Below are 20,686 nucleotides of genomic sequence, written 5' to 3'. Positions count from 1 at the left end.
AAAAGTCAGGTTTGTATTAATACTGAGATAGTTTTCATAGTATTTTAAACTCTGTTCCCTCCCAGCTCTGCCACATTCCTCTATTTATTGTGATAAATGGCATGTTTTCATATGGTTCCTATTTATAGATTTATGGTTACTGCTTTATACATTTTTATTTTAAATCAAAATACAAAAAGAGGAGAAGATAAATAGAAGTTACAGGGATTTCCCTGGTGGTCCAGTGGTTTAGAATCCGTCTTCCAATTCAGGGGATGTGGGTTCAAACCCTGAACGCGTATCTAAGATGCCACATGTGGTGGGTCAACTAAACCTTGGGGCCACAACTCGTGAGCCCGCATGCTCTGGAGCCCGTGTGCCACAACTGGAGAGAGGCCCTCACGATGCAATGAAGATCGTGTTGTAATGAAGACCCAATGCAGCCATTAAGAAGTGAGTATTTTTTGAAAAGAGGAGTTACAAACCCAAAGTGCAGGAATACGGGCTTTTGCATTTATCTGTGCAGTTACCTTGGCCTTTGTGGTTTATTTCTTCACATTCCTCCAAATAGGTGCCCACTGTTGTTTCACTTCAGCCTGAAGGACTACTTTTAGCATTTGTTTTTTTAAACGATGCTGGGTCTATTTTGCTGCGCAGGCTTTTCTGTAGTTGTGAAGAACAGGGGCTGGGTGCAGTGGAAGGGCTTCTCATTACGACGGCTTCAATCATTGCAGAACATGGGCTCTAGGGCTCGGGCTCAGCAGTTGTGACACACCGGTTTAATTGCTCCACAGTATGTGGGATCTTCCCGGACCTGGGATCAAACCCGTGTCCTCTGAACTGGCAGGCAGATTCTTTACCACAGAGCCACAAGGGTAGTCCCTGTATCAATTTTTCAGTGTGAACAGGATATGCATTCCTCCCATCCCCTCCTACTTTATTGCAGTATAATTTGTAAATAAAATTTGTATATTTAACTTGAACAATGTGATGTGATATACGCATACATTGTTAAATGATTACCGCAGGCTAACTCATACACATATTACCTCACATAGCTAATGGATTTTAGGAGGTGGGGTATGGGATAAAACTAAGATCTACTCCCTCATCAAGTCTCCAGTATACCATACAATGTCTTAAATTTATATTCAACATGCTGTATGTTAGATCCCTAGAATTTATTTAGCTTATAACCGATTGTTTTTACCCTGTGATGAACCACTCCACAAATTACAGTCCTGGAGGCATCGTGCTTCCTGGTTTCATTATATCACAGAGATATAGTAATCAAAACAGTATGATTCTGGCATAAGAACAGATACACAGACCTTTGAAACAACATATAGATCCCAGAAATAAACCCACATGTGCATGCATGCGTGCGTGCATGCTAAGTCACTTCAGTCATGTCCAACTCTTTGCAACCCTATGGGCAGTAGCCCACCAGGCTCCTCTGTCCATGGGATTTTCCAGGCAAGAATATTGGAGTGCACTGCCGTGCCCTCCTCCAGGGGATCTTCCCAACCCAGGGATTCAACCTGTGTCTTAGCACTAGTGCCACCTGGGAAGGCCAAACCCACACAAATATGCTCACCTATTTGACAAGAGCTCCAAGAACATGCAATGAGTGTTTCCTGGTAGCTCAGCAGCAAAGAATTCCCCTGCAATGCAGGAGACTTGCAGGAGGTGTGTGTTGGGTCCCTGGGTTGGGAAGACCACCTGCAAGCAAGGAAAACAACAATCAAGAAAACACCACGAGGAAAGGATAGCCTATTACACCATATGCCCAAGTCAATTCAAAATGTATAAAGATTAAACATAAGGCCTGAAACTGTAAAGCTCCTAGAAGAAAATGTTGGGGTAAGCAATGTAACACAGGTTTTGACAAAGAATTTTTTAAATTGACCCCAAAACAAAGGCAATGAAAGCAAAAATAAACAGGTGAATTACATCAAACTAAAAAGATTCTACACAACAAAGGAAACAATCAACAAAATGAAAAGGCAACTTACCTATGGAGCAGAGGAAAATATTTGCAAAGCATGGATCTGTTAAGGGGTTCATATGCAAAGTATATAAGGAACTCAATCAACTCAACAGCAAAAGAGAAATTCTCAATCAATAAAATGATACATGGATGACTTCCCTGGTGGTCCAGTGGTTAGGACTCCACACTTCCGCTGCAGGGTGCGTGGGTTTGACCCCTGGTCAGGGAACTAAGATCCTACAAGCCTCGTGGCATGGCCCCCCCAAAAGAAATCTTCTGATCATATCATGGAACAACCTAAATGGGAAAGAAATTTGAAAAATAATAGTTACATCTATTAATACAGGTATAATGAATCACTTTACTGTACACCTGAAACTATCATGACATTGTTAATCAACTATACTCCAATATAAAATAAAATGTGAACAAAGACATCACATCTGTTACAATGGCTATTATCAAAAGGACAAGAAATAGCAAGTGTTGGCAAGGTTGTGGTAAAAAGGGAACCCTTCTGCTCCGTTCGTGGGAATGGAAAATCGTGCAGCCACTATGAAAAACAGTGCGGAGATTCCTCAAAAAATTAAAAATAGAATTATCAGATCATCCAGCAGTCTCACTCCTGAAAATAGATCCAAAGGACATGATTCCTGCTCTGCTCTTATATGCTCGTTGCAGCATCATTTGCAATAGTCAAGAATGAAGACAACCTAAGTGTTTGTGGCAGATGAAAGGGTAAAGAAAATATTATATGCATATATATGCTTATGTGTATATAATATTCATATACATATATGCATATGTATATGGGGCTTCCCTGGTGGATCAGATGGTAAAGAATCTGCCTGCAATGCAGGAGACCTGGGTTTGATCCCAGGGTCAGGATTATCCCCTGGAGAAGGAAATGGCAACCAACTCCAGCGATATATATATATATATATATATAATACATAAAAAATATATGTATAACACAATATACTATATATATTTAATATATTATTTATACAGTGTATGTTCAATATAATATACTATATATCATAAATACATAGGTGGCATAAAGTAGAATTCTTCTTAAAACTTCATTTGAAAAAATAGTTTTGCCTTTATGGGGGTGAAACTGAGAGGAGAAGCAGGAGCGGTGATAATACATAGTGGATTCTCCTTCCTTCAGACTTCTTGCCTTTCTCTGGAAATCTCTACAGGCAGAGCTTAATAGGGAGACAGTTGAAAAGGCAAAATGGGGTTGGCAGTGACCAGAAACATAGAACACAATATAGAATTTAGAACTCTTATATCTAGACAACTTTAACTTACCTAGCATCTATGTCTTATACCACATATACCCTGAGAGAGAATGCAAACACTGTGCCTTTTGTAACAAAATAAACACAGAAATGACTATAATAACATCAGTTACACCACTTTCAAAAACACAAAAACTAAAATTGAGACCTTTGTTAGGGGCTCTACTGATGTTTATATAGTAAATAGGGAACCGCTGACATATTTTCATTAAGTTTACATATTTTACTAATTTTGGTATTGAGAATTTCATACACATAACGACCTCTTCTTTCTCACATGGCCACCTAGAAAACTCAGAGTTTAGGTAAAAAGCATCCTTCTCCATATACTTGTTTCATATTCCAGCCTCAGGCACACTCAACACCTTTGCCCGAGTACCAGGTGGAACATCACTCTTACGTCAGCCAGTTTTTCTACCTGAAAGATTTTAAAATAGCCTTGAAAACTTTTGTAAGAATTGGGAGATCTAAAGATAAAACCTGTATAAAAACTGTGGAGAGACACAAACCTTCTATGACTCAGAAACTTATCTGGAGCGCTGTGTGGGTGTGTGTGAGTGTATGTGTAAGTTGAACTTTAAGCAAACTGCAAACATACACTCTACACAGAAGCACTTTCCAATTCCCTGTGTTTAAACTCATGGGATGAGCTGCCCTGCAGAGGCAGGACCTGGTGTCTTTGGGCAGGTGTGGCAGTTAAAGAGTGCGAGTTCTCAAACCAGACCTCCTACCTAGAGCTTCTTATACATACAGAGTGAAGGAAGTCAGAAAGAGAAAAACAAATACCGTTCATTAACGCATATATATGGAATCTAGAAAAATGGTACTGATGAACTTCTTTGCAGGGCAGGAATAGAATTCAGATATAGAGAGCAGACTTATGAACACAGCGGGGGCAGGCGAGGGTGGGACGAATTGAAAGAGCAGCATTGACATATATACATTATTATATGTAATAATAGCTAATGTGAAGTTGCTGTATAACAAAGGGAGCTCAACTTTGTGCTCTGTGACAACCTAGAGGGGTGAGATGGGGTGGGTGTTGAGAGGGAGTTTCAAGAGGGAGGTGACACATGTATCCCTATGGCTAATTCATGTTGACGTATGGCAGAAACCAACACAACACTGTTGTCTGCACAGAATTGGACACGATTGAAGTGAAGTGACTTAGCAGGAACGCACCATATGACCCATCAATCCCACTCCTGGGCATATATCTGGAGAAAACTCTAATTCAAAAAGATACATGCACCCCCAACGTTCATAGCAGCACTATTTACAAGGGCCAAGACAAGGAAGCAACCTAAATGTCCATCGACAGATGAATGGATAAAGAAGATCCGGTACACATATACACCAGAATACTACTCGGCCATAAAAGAATGAAGTGTAATGATGCCATTTATCAGCAACATGGATGGACCGAGAGATTATCATACTAAGTGAAGTAAGTCAGACAGACAAAGACAAACATCTTACGATTTCACTTATGTGTGGAATCAAAATATGCTACAAGTGAACATATTTACAAAAGAGAAACACTCACAGACATCAAAAACAAACTTACGGTTACCAAAGGGGTAAGGGGGTAGAGAAGGGATAAATTGAGAGGTTGGGATTAGCAGATATAAACGACTAACTATGAAATATATAACCAACAAGGTCCTACTGTATAGCACAGGGAACTACAGTCAACATTCTGTAATAAACCATAATGGAAAAGAATATGAAAAAGTATATATTTACAAAAACCAACATAACATTGTAAATCAATTACACTTCAATAAAAATATGTTGAAAAATGAAAGCCTTTGACTGTGTGGATCACAATAAGGTATGGAAAGTTTTTACAAAGAGATGGGAATACCAGACCACCTTACCTGTCTCCTGTGAAACCTGCATGTGGGTCAAGAAGCAGCAGTTAGAACCTGACAAGGAACAACGGACTGGTTCAAATTGTGAAAGGTGTACAACAAGGCTGTATATTGTCATCCTGGTTTACTATAACTTCTATGCAGAGTACATCATGCGAAATGCTAGGCTGGACATAACACAAGCTGGAATCAAGAACACCGGGAGGAACACCAACAATCTCAGATATGCAGATGATACCACTTTAATGGCAGAAAGTGAAGAGGAACTAAAGAGCCTCTTGATGAAAGTGAAAGAGCAGAGTGAAAAGGCTGGCTTAAAACCCAGAAAAACTAAGATCATGGCATCTGGTCCCATCCCCTCACGGCTAATAGATGGGGAAAAAAGTGGAAGCCATGACAGAGTTTATTTTCTTGGGCTCCAAAATACTGCAGACGGTGACGGCAGCCATGAAATGAAAAGACGCTTGCTCCTTGGAAGAAAAGCTGTGCGAAACCTAGACAGCATATTAAAAATCAGACATATCACTTTGCCAACAAAGGTCCGTCTAGTCAAAGCTATGGTTTTTCCAGTAGTCTCATACGGATGGGAGAGTTGCACCATAAAGTAGGGTGAGCACTGAAGAACTGATGGTTTCAAATTGTGATGGTTTCCAGTCCTGTGGACAGCAAGGTGGTCAAACCAGTCAATCCAAAAGGAAATCAACCCTGAATATTCATTGAAAGGACCAATGCTGAAGCTAAAGCTACAATACTTTGGACACCTGACGTGAAGAGCTGACTCACTGGACAAGATCCTGATGCTGGGAAAAATTGAGGGCAAGAGGGGAAGGGGACATCAGAGGATGAGATGGTTAGATAGCATCACGGACTCAATGAAAGCTCAAAAGTTGTGGCACATGGGCTTAGCTGCTCAGGGGCATGTGGGATCTTCTGGGGTCAGGGACTGAACCTAAGTCTCCTGAACTGGCAGGCAAATTCTTTACCCCTGAGTCATGAGGGAAGCCCTAATCTACTTTAGGGCTTCTCAGGTGGTGCTAGTGGTAAAGAACTCGAGTGCCAAATCAGGAGACCTAAGAGACGGGGGTTCGATCCCTTGGTCGGGAAGATCCCCGGGAGGAGGGCATGGCAGCCCACTCCAGTATTCTTGCTTGGAGAATTCCATGGACAGGGGAGCCTGGCAGGCTACAGTACATAGGTCAGAATGAGTCGGACACGACAGAAGTGACTTAGCACACACACCGACTCAACGGACATGAATTTGAGCATTGTCCAGGAGATAGTGATGGTCAGGGGTGCCTGGCGTGCTGCAGTCCACGGGGTTGCAGAGTCAGACACAACTTAGTGACTGAACAGTGACAACAACAACAAAATGAAACAGTTATGAAGCCAGAAAAGGTACACACTCTGTTATAAAATAAATCATCATAAGGATATAATGTACAGCATGGCGACTATATAGTTAATAATACTGTATTGTTTATTTGACAGTTCCTAAGGAAACTTTTTCCTAGGTTTGCTCCTAATAAGAGATTGTAAAAGGTTTTTCCTTATCTTCTAAGTAATTTCCTTAGAAGGCACAGATTCTGTCTTATCAGAATAATGTCCTGTGCTCTTTGTTGATTCATCGCGTCTTTTATTTGTAAGAGAACGGAGCAGTCTTGCTTCTAAAAGAGATAATTGTTTTCATACTTACACATGTAGCTAATGTTGTAAAGAAAAAAATGTTGTAGTTTTGGCCTTAATTTATAGGACTGATTCATAGGAATGACTTTTAGTTTGCCCATGTAGATGCAACTTAATTTTATTTATGTATGTATTTATTTTTGGCTTGCTAATTCTTTGTTGCTGGGCAGGCATTTCTCTAGTTGTGGAGAGTGGGGCCTCCCTCTAGTTGCAGTACGTGGGTGTCTCACTGCGGTGGCTTTTCTCATTGCAGAGCATGGGTTCTAGAGCCTGTGAGTCTCAGCAGTTGCAGCATGTGGGTCTAGCAGTTGTGGCTTCCAGGCTCTAGAGCACAGGCTCAGTAGTTGTGCAACAGGCTTAGTTACTCCACGGCATGCGGGATCAGGGATGGGACCTGTGTCTCCTGCGTTGGCAGGCAGATTCTTTACCACTGAGCAACCAGGGAAGCCCTCGATGCAATAGCAAGAACTTGTCCCCTCTATGTTGCCACATTTCCCTAGTTTCAGTGAAATTATACAAGGATTCTTTAATAAAAATTAAAACTACATGTTTAATAGATAAATAAATAAAAGAGATAAGGCTATTTGCAATCACATTACCTTCAATATTTACTTTTGAAATTTTCTTATCAATACTCTGGATAAATGGATAGCCAAACAGTTTCTTAGTTACCTATGATTCTTTTTTTAATTCTGTTTTTTTTTTCAGGTTTTACATTTAGGTCTATGATTCATTTTTTTGAGTTGATCTTTGTATGTGGTGTAAGGTGTGATCAGTTGTTGCTGCTGTTTTATTTACATAGAGGTATTCACGTTTTCTGGGCTTCCCAGGAGACTCAAGTGGCAAAGAATAATCCTGCCAATGCAGGAGATGCGGGTTTGATCCCTGGGTCAGGAAGATCCTCTGGAGGAGGAAATGGCAACACACTCCAGTATTCTTACTTGGAAAATTCCATGCACAGAAGAGCCGGGCGGGCTACAGTCCACGGGATCACCAAGAGTCAGACACAACTGAGCATGCATGCGCGCGTGTCTGCGCGCGCGCACACACACACACACACACACACACACACATTCAAGTCTTCCAGCATCATCTGTTGTTCCACATCACATGTGGGATCCTAGTTCTTTGACCAGGGCTCAAATCCGTGTCTCCTGAATCAGAAGGCAGAGTCTTAACCACTCGACTGCCAGGGAAGTCCATGACCCATGAATCTATTTAGCAAATTGTACAAATCTTTTGACATTTCTAACAACTTGTGAAATTCTGTCTTTCCACAATCAAATTCTAAATGAAATCTGCTTGATCTCAAACTGACTTTGGTATTTCCCAGAAGGCCTCTGGAAAATCACGAAGAGCCTGTTCCTTCACCTTGTAAATGAGAGATGTTACAATCATTAGGTTTATTTGATAAGCTGAGTTGCACAGGAAGCATTCTCAAATACTAAGAGATGCTTAACCTTTTCTAGTTTATACTTCTACGGGTACAATGTTAATACAAATACTTTAGAAATTATATTAACTTCCTAGAAATGTCAATGCCTTTGTTGTTCATGATGTATCTTGGTGCTGTTTTGCCTTATAATTAGACAACACTGGCACAATGTTATCAGTTGCAATTCCAGTTACTATTTTGGAATGCTGTACGCCACAGAAACAACTCAATGTCCTTGTCAACTGCATCACTTTGTATAATGAACATCCATCCCATTTTTACCATGGTGATTTTCATCTTATTTTTAAATTAATTTATTTTTATTGAAGGATAATTGCTTTACAGAAGTTTGCTCTTTTCTGTCAAACCTCAACATGAATCAGCCATAGGTATACATACATCCCCTCCCTTTGGAACCTCCCTCCCATCTCCCTCCCCATCCCACCCCTCTAGGTTGATACAGAGCCCCTGTTTGAGTTTCCTGAGACATACAGCAAATCCCCATTGGCTATCTATTTTACACTTGGTAATGTAAGTTTCCATGTTACTCTTTCCATACATCTCACCATCTCCTCCCCTCTCCCCATGTCCATAAGTCTATTCTCTATGTCTGTTTCTCCACTGTTGCCCTGTAAATAAATTCTTCAGTACCATTTTTCTAGATTCTGTATATATGCGTTAGAATATGATATTTGTCTTTCTCTTTCTGACTTACTTCACTCTGTATAATAGGTTCCAGGTTCATCCACTTCGTTAGAACTGACTCAAATGCGTTCCTTTTTATGGCCGAGTAATATTCCATTGTGTATATGTACCACTACCTCTTTATCCATTCATCTGTCGATGGACCTCTAGGTTGCTTCCGTGTTCTAGCTATTGTAAATAGTTACCAATGGCATTTTTCACAGAACTAAAACAAAAAAGTTCACAATTCATATGGAAACACAAAAGACCCCGAATATCCAAAGCAGTCTTGAAAAAAAGAATAGAGCTGGAGGAATCCACCTTCCTGACTTCAGATCACACTACAAGGCTGCAGTCATCAAGACAGTGTGGTATTGGCACAAAAGCAGAAATACAGACCAATGATTTTCATCTTTTGTCATCCATAGTTATTTTACCTTGATGCTTCCCTGGAAACCCTTGCAATCTGCTACATGCCAGACTACCTATCTTCAACAAAATGAGACTATCTTGGAGTCCCAAAAGGACTCTGCCAGGTACTCTTGAGGCACAGAACTCCTAATGGCATTGCTTAAACAACTTGGAGACCACACCACTAGACCGAGTCAGGATTTCCTGAATTCTCCTGGAGAAGCTGATATGTTCATGAGATGCCCAACCCAAGATCAAACAGAACAAGAATTCCGTGGGGCTGAGTGAACACATTAAGCATGATTACAGCTTTTGTTTGGACTACTGCTGACGCCTTAATGTTCTGTTCTCTGGAGAACAACTTTCTCTTCTAACTTCAGCTATCTGAGATTCATAATAGTTTAGTAAATCATACTTCCGTAAATGGAAGTGAAGTATTTATCTTCTTTTCCCTGCCTGATCACTCTAGAGTTTGAGTATTCTTATTAAGTATTCTCATTTTCATAGTAATACAATGAATTGTATAGGTTCAATATGAATCTTTCCTCTGTATTGATTGGATTATATTAGCTTTTAGTGGACTATCATATTTGAAAACAATACATATAATCAGATATGATCAGATAGTTTTAAGAAATTAAAGGTGATTTTATGAAGCCAAAGCTTACAAAGTCCTCTCGGGCAAATGGGCCTCCTACCTGGACTATAGCTTTCTCAGTCTTAGAGCTGAGTAGGAGAGGTCACCACCTGGCAGGCCCAGCAAACTGAGGATACTGTGAGGACTTCAAGAAGAGATTAATTTACCTAAATCTGCATGTGAGTTCTGGTGGTGAGTTCTTGGCATGGCTTCCTAGCCTTGAGAGGATTTTCAAAGTCCAATCTAAGCCTCCTTATGAAAAGTCCCAGCAAAGTAAACGAAAAAGGCCTCTGTGGTCAATTATCATTCTTGCTGACATTGTGCAAATAAGCAAGCCAAATCTAGTGAGATCAGACATTTTATAAACAAGAATCATCTTACTCTGAGTATCTTTGGCCAAAAAGGAAGTGACCGTTGAAATTTTGTTTTTCAAAAGAAAACACACCGTTGGAAGGTACGAGATTCTGATCCTATTCATTATCTTTGACCTATTTTGCACGTCGTTTTAAACTACGTGGTTAGGTTGCTGCTGCTGCTAAGTCGCTTCAGTCGTGTCCGACTCTGTGCGACCCCATAGACGGCAGCCCACTAGGCTCCACCGTCCCTGGGATTCTCCAGGCAAGAACACTGGAGTGGGTTGCCATTTCCTTCTCCAATGCATGAAAGGAAAAGTGAAAGTGAAGTCGCTCAGTGGTGTCCGACTCTTAGCGACCCCATGGACTGCAGCCTACCAGGCTCCTCCGTCCATGGGATTTTCCAGGCGAGGGTACTGGAGTGGGTTATGAGAGCTGAGTAGGACGTGGTTATGTTGCCTACATCTAAATCGGACTGGATGCTGCTATATCATACATTTTGTCAGTCCTTACCAAATTCTCAACTCTTCCAGTTTGCTTCCATATCTGGCTGCAACTCCTCAAGCTAATGTTTCCAATTTTTTTTCCAATCCTCTTGATCTGACATCGTTGAGAACACAAAGCTGACTGCCCAGATTCTTATTGGAAGTCTATGCTTTGTCTTCATAGGATCAAAAGAAGTCGTATGAGCTGAAGCTAGACAACTTGATATGAATTTCAAAGGACTCATCATTGCAGCAGATTATGTATGATCTTCATGCCTGAAACTGCTGCCACGTGGGCCACTCAGGAAACTTCACTTTATCTCCCATGCTCTGCTCCAGGAAATAATCATGATTGTGGATGATCTTACTAAAACCTATCTGCTGTCTACGCTTCATAGAAAACATTCACTGACAACCAGGAAATCTATCAGATTACCACTGCCATCTCCTCACTCCACCATCTAAACATGCTTCAAGCCCATCATCTAGAAATCTTTTCAATTGGCTATCCTTCTGGACTCAAACTGTGTCTAAATATTAATAGTCCACTATAAATATTAATCTTTCTTTTTTGTTTCCTTAGAAACCGCCCTCATTAAATGATTGATTCCTTGCAGGATCCAGCAGATATCTTCTACTGCCAAATATCAGCAGACGCTTCAGCTGTTGCTTAGTGAACAAAAGGTGACTGAGTGAGAAATGGACTTATATTGTTCACAGGAAAAACAGTGCCTCTTCTTCCCTTGAAGAAGGAGAGGAACGGAAAATAACTCCCTCCTTAAATCAAACCTTAGGCCGTTCTGAGTCCTCTTCTTCACTCTACCTGAAGCTTGATCCTACCTGCCAAGCTGCCGAGCCCATTTTAGCGAAGAACCTCCCTAATCAGAATCAGTTTAATCAGAATCCCCCCATACTTCATATCTGAGTTTTTCATCCCTCCTCTTGATATCTAGTCAAGTTCCACTCCCAACCTCCCTTGATACCTGTGTTAGTCAGGGTTCTCCACGGAAACAGGATCAACAAGAAACAGATAGATATAACATATCTTATATATCAAGTATCTACACCTATGTTATAGGTATAGATATCTAGATCAGATACCTAATATCTATACATGTATATATATATATATATGTGTGTGTGTGTGTGTATATATATATATATATATATAAATTCTATTTCTCTACTATATATAGATGTTCCTATAGATATAATATAGATATAGATATGGCTTCCCAGGTGGCTCAGTGGTAAAGAATCTGCCTGCCAGTGCAGGAGTCGCAGGAGACATGGGTTCAATCCCTTGGTTGGGAAGATCCCCTGGAGGAGGTAATGGCAACGCACTCCAGTATTCTTGTCTGGGAAATCCCATGGACAGAGGATTCTGAAGGGTTACACGTCCATAGGGTTGCAGAGTCAGACACAACTTAGCAACTGAGCATGAGCACAAGCACACATACACATGAAGAGATTTATTATAGAAATTGGCTCATGCAGTTATGGAGGATGAGAACTCATGCAATCTGCTGTCTGCAAGCTGGAAAAGCAAGAAAGTCAGTGGTATAATTCAGTCTAAGTCAGAAGGCCTGACAAACCCTGAATCCAGTTCGAGGCTAAAAGCCTGAGAATCAGAGGGCAGATGGTGCAAATCCTGGTCCAAGTGCAAAGGCCTAAGAAGAGGAGTACAGATGTCTTGCTGCTGCTAAGTCACTTCAGTCGTGTCCGACTCTGCGCTTAGAACAGAGTAAAATGGATGCCTCAGTTCAGGCAAAGAGCAAACTCATCCTTCCTCTGCCTTTCTGTTCTATTCAGGCCCTCAAGGGATTGGATGATGCCCACTTGCATTGATGAGGGCAATTTTCTTTACTCAGTCTACCAATTCATATGCTAATCTCTTCCAGAATCCTGCTTACAGGCACACCAGGAAATGCTTTACAAGCAAGCTGACATCTAAAATTAGCCAACGCAATACCTAAGTTCCTGTTAGTAATTTCCCAGTCACTACCTCCTCCAACCACCCTGTTGGCGATCAGTTTTCACCTGTCTCTCGTGTATATGGAGGCGAGTTTATTTTCCCTGTTGCAACAGTCTCTGTCCCCTTTTACAGTAGCCTTAAACAAAGCCTTCCTTGCCTTAAACTCCATGTGGCATAATTATCTATTGACAATATTAGAGTTACTTTCATGTGAATGAGAGAATGTGTGTCAGGTTCTCAGCTGTGAGCTAGTATGTGCATACTTATGTGAGATAATATGAGAATGTGAGTACATGTGAGCAAATTCCTTCTGTGAGCTAATGTCTGAGCCTTATGGTGGATGGAAAGATGTTTGTGGATACATGTATATAAGCATGCTCTGGATTTTAAGAATGTGTAAGTGAAAGTGTGAGTGGGAACATCCGGAAGCATCTGACTGTTTCTATCGGAATCCCTTTGTGAGTAAACTTATGAGTTGAGACTTCCCTGGTGGCTCAGACGGTAAAGCATCTGCCTACAATGCAGGAGACCTGGGTTCAATCCCTGTGTCAGGACGATCTCCTGGAGAAGGAAATGGCAACCCACTCCAGTATTCTTGCCTGGAAAATCCCACCCACAGAGAAGCCTGGTAGGCTACAGTCCATGGGGTCGCAAAGAGTCAGACACGACTGAGCGACTTCACTTCACAAGGTCATGAAATTGACTGACTGTATCAGCATATTTAGGCTTCCCTGGTAGCTCAGCTGGTAAAGAATCCGCCTGCAATGCAGGAGATCCTGGTTCGATTCCTGGGTTGGGAAGATCCCCTGGAGAAGGGATAGGCTGCCCACTCCAGGATTCTTGGGCTTCCCTGGTGGCTCAGGTGGTAAAGAATCCACCTGCAATGTGGCAGATCTGGGTTCGATACCTGGGTCAGGAAGATCCCCTGGAGGGGGCATAGCAACCCACTCCAGCATTCTGGCCTGGCGAATTCCCAGGACAGAAGAGCCCAGCAGCTACAGTTACAGTCCATGGGGTCACAAAGAGTCGGACACGACTGAGCGACTAACACACACACACACACATCAACATGTTTTTGTGAAACAACAAATGTGTAGGTGCACACATGTGAATGTATGTGTTTCTGAATTTGAGGGCGAATCAGTGTGTGTTTAGTTAGTGTGCAAGAATGTGTATGTATGCCAACATATCTCTGGGTGCCACTGTATGTGTGAGCATGTTCATGGGTGAGACTGTTTTCTTCGGTGTAAATGTGTGTGCTTAAAATGAATATTTAAGTGTGTTCACCTGTATAAATGAATTTGTAGGCATGTGAGTGTATATTAGCATAATACTGAGTAGTTGGGGTAAATGTGTTTTTTGTGTGATCTTGTTTGTGTGTGAATACATTTGAGTAAGGTTATTTGTGAGCATATATGTGGAAGTACATTCAATGGTTTTTTATTTTTTAAATTAGTTAATTGGGGGATAATTATTGACAATATCGTGATGGTTTTTGCCATACATCAACATGAATCGGCCATACGTATATGTGTCCCCCCTCATTCTGAATCTCCCTCCCACCTCCCTCCCCACCCTATCCCTTTAGGTTGTCCCAGAAAACCGGCTTTGGGTGCCGCGCTTCTTGCATCAAACTCGCACTGGTCATCTATTTTACACGTGGTAATGTATATGCTTTGATGCTATTCTCTCAAATCATCCCAGCCTCGCCTTCTCCCACTGAGTCCAAAAGTCTGTTCTTGACGTCCATGTCTCCTTTGCTGCCCTGCATGTAGGATTGTCCATATCGTCTTTCTAAATTCCACATATATGCATGAATAATTTTATTAATTTATGTATTTTTGACTGTGCTGTGTCTGCTGCTGCACGGGTGTTTCTCTAGTTGCTTCTCTTTGGGTGTGGTGCACAGACTTCTTGTTGCGGAGCAAGGGCTCTAGGGCACACAGGCTCCAGTGGTTGTGGCGTGTGGGCTCCGTAGTTGTGGCTCGAGGGGTCTCGAGCACAGGCTCAATAGTTGTGGCACATGGGCTTAGTTGCTTCATGGCATGTAGGATCCTCTCGGACCAGGGATCAAACCCATGTCTCTCACATTGGCAGGTGGATTCTTTACCATGGAGCCACTAGGAAGTCCCATGTAATGGTTCTTTCTTAATAAATGAATGAAATTGTGAGCTTCTTGCTGATTGTGAGCACGTTCCTGTGCAATTCAATATGTAAGCATGTTTGTGACAATGATATTTTATATGGGTAAGTGAATAGGTGTGTGCATGTATAAATGAAATGAGTGTGTCTTGAATGGGAGTGAATTTGTCATCATGTATATGTTTTTAAGTGCATGATTATGATAATATGAATTATCTAGGGCCACTTCAGGTGTGTGAATTGTGAGCCACTAACTGTGAATGCATGTTAGTATGTGTACATGTGTGAGTACATTTGTCGGTATGTGTTAATTTGTAAGCTAGTCACTCAGTCGTATCCGACTCTGTGATTCCATGGTCTGTGGCCCGCCAGGCTCCTCTATCCATGGGATTCTCCAAGCTAGAATGCTGGAGTGGGTTGCCATTCCCTTCTCCAGGGGATCTTCCTGACCCAGGATCGAACCCAGGTCTCCTGCATTGCAGGCAGATTCTTTACCATCTGAGCCACCAGGGAAGCCTGAACAAATGAGCATGTGCATATATATGAGTTTGTCCATTTGTGAGAGTAAATATGTGACCTTGTATATCTGAGAGTGTGTTCATATTTCAATATTTGGGTATTGCTGTAAATGTTTGTGTGTTCAAGTGTACCCTGAATTTGCAGCCACATGCATGGGTGTTAGCACGTTTGTGTGAGTAGGTGAATGTGTATCAGGTTCACCATTGTGAGCTAGTTAACAGGTGAGTATATTTGTGTGAGTGAAACATAAGCATGAGTGGAAGTGCATGTGAGTGTATTTTCTTGAGTGAATATCTGAGCTTCACAGAGGATGTGAACATATTTGTATGTGAGTATCTATGTGAACATAGATTTTGAGTGAAAATGTGCATGTATAAGTGGAATGTGTGAGTGGGAACTTTTGAATACAAGCATTTGTGTCCCTGTGTGAATGAATCTGTGGGCATGGTCATGCGACTGAGTGAATGTTTGAGCATGTTTGTGTGAAGGAATGAATGTCAGTATGCACATGTAAATGCATGTGTGTGTGAATGGGAATGTACTGGTGGGCAAGTCTGAGAATGTTTGAGTGTTAAAGTGTTTTGTGAGTGAGTGAATGGGTACGTGTGTAGGTATGTGAGCACGTCTGTCTGAGAGTGTTTCCGTGAGCCTGTTCATGGGTGAGAGTGGTCTCTAGGATATATATTTATCTGTTTGCCTAAAGTGAACATTTATGGATGCTCATCTGTATAAATGAATTTGCAAGTCTGATAATCATCTTGGCATATTCATGTATAATGGATGGGAAAGTATATTTTCTCGTGACCTTGTTAATACGTGATTACAGTGGTCACTCACTATCCACGGAAGACTGATTCTAGGACCCACTGAGGATACCGAAATCTGAGTGTCCAAGTCCCATAGTCAGCCCTCTCTGTCCCTATAGTCTGCATCCTCAGATTCAACCAGCTGTGGATCATCAATATAGAATGTGACATGCGGTTGCTTAAACCTGTGAATTCAAGACCCATAGACACAGAGGGCCAACTGTATATTTATTGAAAAAATTTGCATATAAGTGGACCCACAGTTGAAATTCGTGTCACGCAAGGGTCAACTCTATATTGGAATAAGGTCTTTCATACCCATGTGTGAGTAAATGTAACAGTTTTATAGAGATGGGTGAAACTGTGAGCTTCTAAGTCAGTGTGAGTATGTTTGTGTGCAACTCTATTTGTGACCAGGTTAATGCTTTTGACAAAAAGTTTGCATGAGCAAATTAATGTGCACGTTTGCACATATAAACACAATGTGCATGTCTGGAATGGGACCATGTGCTTGGATGTTAGCATCTTTGTGTAAGGGAATGTGTATCAGGTTCTCTGTTGTGAACTAGTTAATGTAGTGTGAGCACGTTAGTATAAACCATGGGTGTGCATGGAAGGACGCATGAGTGGATTTTCTTCTGTGAGCAAGTGTTTCCGCTCCAAGATGGATGTGAGCATGCTTGTATTCATGCACTCGTGTGAGCACATTCTGGATTTTAAGACAGTGGATGATATGTGTAAGTGAAGGTGTGAGTGGGAGCATCTGGCTGTATGGATTTGTATTTGTTTGAGTGAATTCGTTGGAATGGTCATTTGGTTGAATACATGTTTAAGCATGTTTTTGTGAAAGAGTGAAGGTGTCAGGAGTGTATGTGTACGTGCATATGTGTTTTTTGAATGTGAGTGAATGTTTGAGTTTGTGAATATTTGATCTTTTTTGTGAGTGAATGTGTATCTGTATGTAAGTCAGGATATCTGTGTGCAACAGTCTATGTGTGAGACTATGCAGGGGTAAGAGGAATTTTCTGGCTGTAAATTTGCACACCTAAACTATAAACTTACGTGTGCTCATCTGGATAGATAAATTTTCAATCACGTGAATGCATTTTAGTATATTTCTGAGTACTGAGTCAGTGATTTTGTTGTTCAAGTGATCTTATAAATGTGTGAAAATATTTGAATAACGAAATCTGTTTGCATGTGAGTGAACATAGCTACTGTTATGTAATGTGACTGAGTGAATTTGTGAGATTCCTGCTCTGACCATATTTGTGTGCAAGTAAATGTATGAGCATGTTATTGTTGAAGCCTAGCTTGGAGAATTTTGAGCATTACTTTGCCAGCCTGTGAGATGACTGCATTTGTGAAGTAGTTTGAACATTCTTTGGCATTGCCTTTCTTTGGGATTGGAATGAAAACTGACCTTTTCCAGTCCTGTGGCCACTGCTGAGTTTTCCAAATTTGCTGGCATATTGAGTGCAGCATTTTCACAGCATTATCTTTTAGGATTTGAAATAGCTCAGCTGGAATGCCATCACCTCCACTAGCTTTATTCATAGTGATGAATAAAGTCCAGGCCCACTGGACTTTGCATTCCAAGATGTCTGGCTGTATGTGAGTGATCACATCATCATGGTTATCTGGGTCATGAAGATCTTTTTTGTATAGGTCTTCTGTGTATTCTTGCCACCTCTTCTTAATATCTTCTGCTTCTGTTAGGTCCATACCGTTTCTGTCCTTTATTGAGCCCATCTTTGCATGAAATGTTCCCTTGGTATCTCTAATTTTCTTGAGGAGTTCGCTAGTCTTTCCCATTCTATTATTTTCCTCTATTTCTTTGCATTGATCACTGAGGAAGGCTTTCTTATCTCTCCCTGCTATTCTTTGGTACTCTGGATTCAGATGGATATATCTTTCCTTTTCTCCTTTGCCTTTTGCTTCTCTTCTTTTCTCTGCTATTTTTAAGGCCTCCTCAGATAACCATTTTGCTTGCTTGCGTTTCTTCTAGTTGGGGATGGTTTTGATCACCGCCTCCTGCACAATGTTAGGAACCTCCATCCACAGTTCTTCAGGCACTCTTTCTATAAGATCTAATCCCTTGAATCTATTTTCCACTGTATAATCGTAAGGGATTTGATTTAGGTCACACCTGAATGGTCTAGTGGTTTTCCCTTCTTTCTTCATCTTAAGTCTGAATTTGGCAATAAGGAGTTCATGATCTGAGCCACAGTCAGCTCCTGGTCTTGTTTTTGCTGACTGTATAGAGCTTCTCCATCTTTGGCTGCAAAGAATATAATCAATATGATTTCGGTGTTGACCATCTGGTATGTCCATGTGTAGAGTCACCTCTTGTGTTGTTGGAAGAGGGTGTTTGCTATGACTAGTGCGTTCTCTTGGCAAAACTCTGTCAGCCTTTGCCCTGCTTCATTCTGTACTCCAAGGCCAAACTTGCCTGTTACTTCAGGTGTGTCTTGACTTCCTACTTTTGCTTTCTAGTCCCCTATGATGAAAAGGATATATTTTTTCGGTGTTAGTTCTAGAAGGTCTTGTATGTCTTCATAAAACCATTCAATTCAGCTTCTTTGGCATTAGTGGTTGGGGCATAGACTTGGATTACTGTGGTATTGAATGTTTTGCCTTGGAAATGAACAGAGGCCATTCTGTCTTTTTTCAGATTGCACCCAAGTACTGCATTTCAGACTCTTTTGTCGACTATGAGGGCTAGTCCGTTTCTTCTAAGGGATTCTTGCCCACAGCAGTAGATATAATGGTCAACTGAATTAAATTTTCCCATTCTGGTCCATTTTAGTTCACTGATTCCTAAAATGTCGATGTGCACTCTTGCAATCTCCTGTTTGACCACTTCCAATTTACCTTGATTCATGGACCTAGCATTCCAGGTTCCTATACAATATTGTTCTCTACAGCATCAGACTTTACTTCCATCACCAGTCATAGCCACAGCTGGGCACTGTTTATGCTTTGCCTCAGCCTCTTCATTCTTCATGGAGCTATTTCTCCAACTGTTCTCCAGTAGCGTATTGGGCATCTACTGACCTGGGGAGTTCATCTTTCAGTGTCATATATTTTTGCCTTTTCATACTCTTCATAGGGTTCTTAAGGCAAGCATACTGAAGTGGTTTGCCATTCTTTCTCCAGTGAACCATGTTTTGTCAGAACTCTCCACCATGACCCATCCATCTTGTGCGGCCCTACATGGCATGGCTCATCGTTTCATTGAGTTAGACAGGGCTGTGATCCAAGTGATTAGTTTGGTTAGTTTTCTGTATTGTGGTTTCCATTCTGTCTGCTCTTTGATGGATAAGCATAAGAGGCTTGTAGAAGCTTCCTGATGGGAAGGACTGGCTGTGGGGGAATCTGGGTCTTGCTCTGATGGGCAGGGCCATGCTCAGTAAATCTTTCATCCAATTTTCTGTTGATTGGAGGGGCTGTGTTCCCTCCCTGTAGTCTGGCCTGAGGCTAAACTATGATAGGCGTAATGGAGGTCCTTCAAAAGCACGTATGTTAGGACTGTTAGATTCAGTGCTACTGACCCCACAGCAAGCCACTGTCAACCCATGCCTCCACTGGAATCTCCTGTACACTCACAGGCAAGTCTGGCTCAGTCTCTTGAGGGGTCACTGCTCCTTTCTCCTGAGTCCTGGTGCACACAAGGTTTTGTGTGTGCCCTCCAAGAGTCTGTTTCCCTAGTCCTGTGTAAGTTCTGTAATCAAAGCCCACTGGCCTTCAAAATAAAATTCCCTGGGGGTTCTCAGTCCCTTTGCCAGATCCCTAGGTTGGGAAATCTCTTGTGGGCCCCAGAACTTTCACAACAGTGTGAGAACTTCTTTGGTATAATTGTTGAATTGTTCTCCAGTTTGTGAGTTGTCTGCTTGGTGGCTCTATGGTGGGGCTTACACACCACGGCTCCCACGTCTGCTGCAGTCAGAGCCCCTGTTCCCATGGCAGGACACTGCTGACCTGTACCTCCATAGAGGAGACTCAAACACTGAGAGGCAGGTGTGGCTCAGTCTCTTGTGGGGTCCCTGGGTCCTGGTGCACACAAGGTTTTGTTTGAGCCCTCTGAGCATCTCTGGTGGGTATGAGGTTTGATTCTAAACATGATTTTGCCTCTCCTACTGTCTCATTGGGGCTTCTCCTTTGCCCTTGGACATGAGGTATCTTTTTTCAGTGGGATCCAACATTCTCCTGTTGATGGTTGTTCAACAGTTCTTTGCAATTCTGGAGTTCTCATGGGAGAAGATGAATGTACATCCTTCTACTCCGCAATCTTGTGGGACCTGTCTGTTCACTGAGTCTTGAGGGTGGGGGAAAGTGTGCAGCTGAAGTGCTGGCAGCAAGGAAAGGATGCAGCCCAAAAGTGCTGGTGCTCCAGGGCTGGTCCC

General features: G+C 41.7%; 1 long non-coding RNA gene across 1 annotated transcript in view; it reads right to left on the bottom strand.

Annotated features, from left to right (window-relative positions):
• Positions 1-1,998: 1,998 nt before the first annotated feature.
• LOC129535073 (uncharacterized) overlaps positions 1,999-20,686 on the bottom strand; it is a 53,970-nt gene continuing 35,282 nt past the window's right edge. Inside the window, exon 5 of the long non-coding RNA XR_016036962.1 lies at positions 1,999-2,266. This is a non-coding gene — a long non-coding RNA (uncharacterized LOC129535073). The remainder of the gene's footprint in view (positions 2,267-20,686) is intronic.

The sequence above is a fragment of the Moschus berezovskii genome, chromosome X (genome assembly GCF_049115385.1).
Source record: "Moschus berezovskii isolate FMDL1 chromosome X, NW_MosBer_1.0, whole genome shotgun sequence".
NCBI classification, from domain to species: Eukaryota; Metazoa; Chordata; class Mammalia; order Artiodactyla; family Moschidae; genus Moschus; species Moschus berezovskii.
Note: the sequence above shows the minus strand (reverse complement) of the source record. Positions and strands in the feature narration are given on the sequence as shown.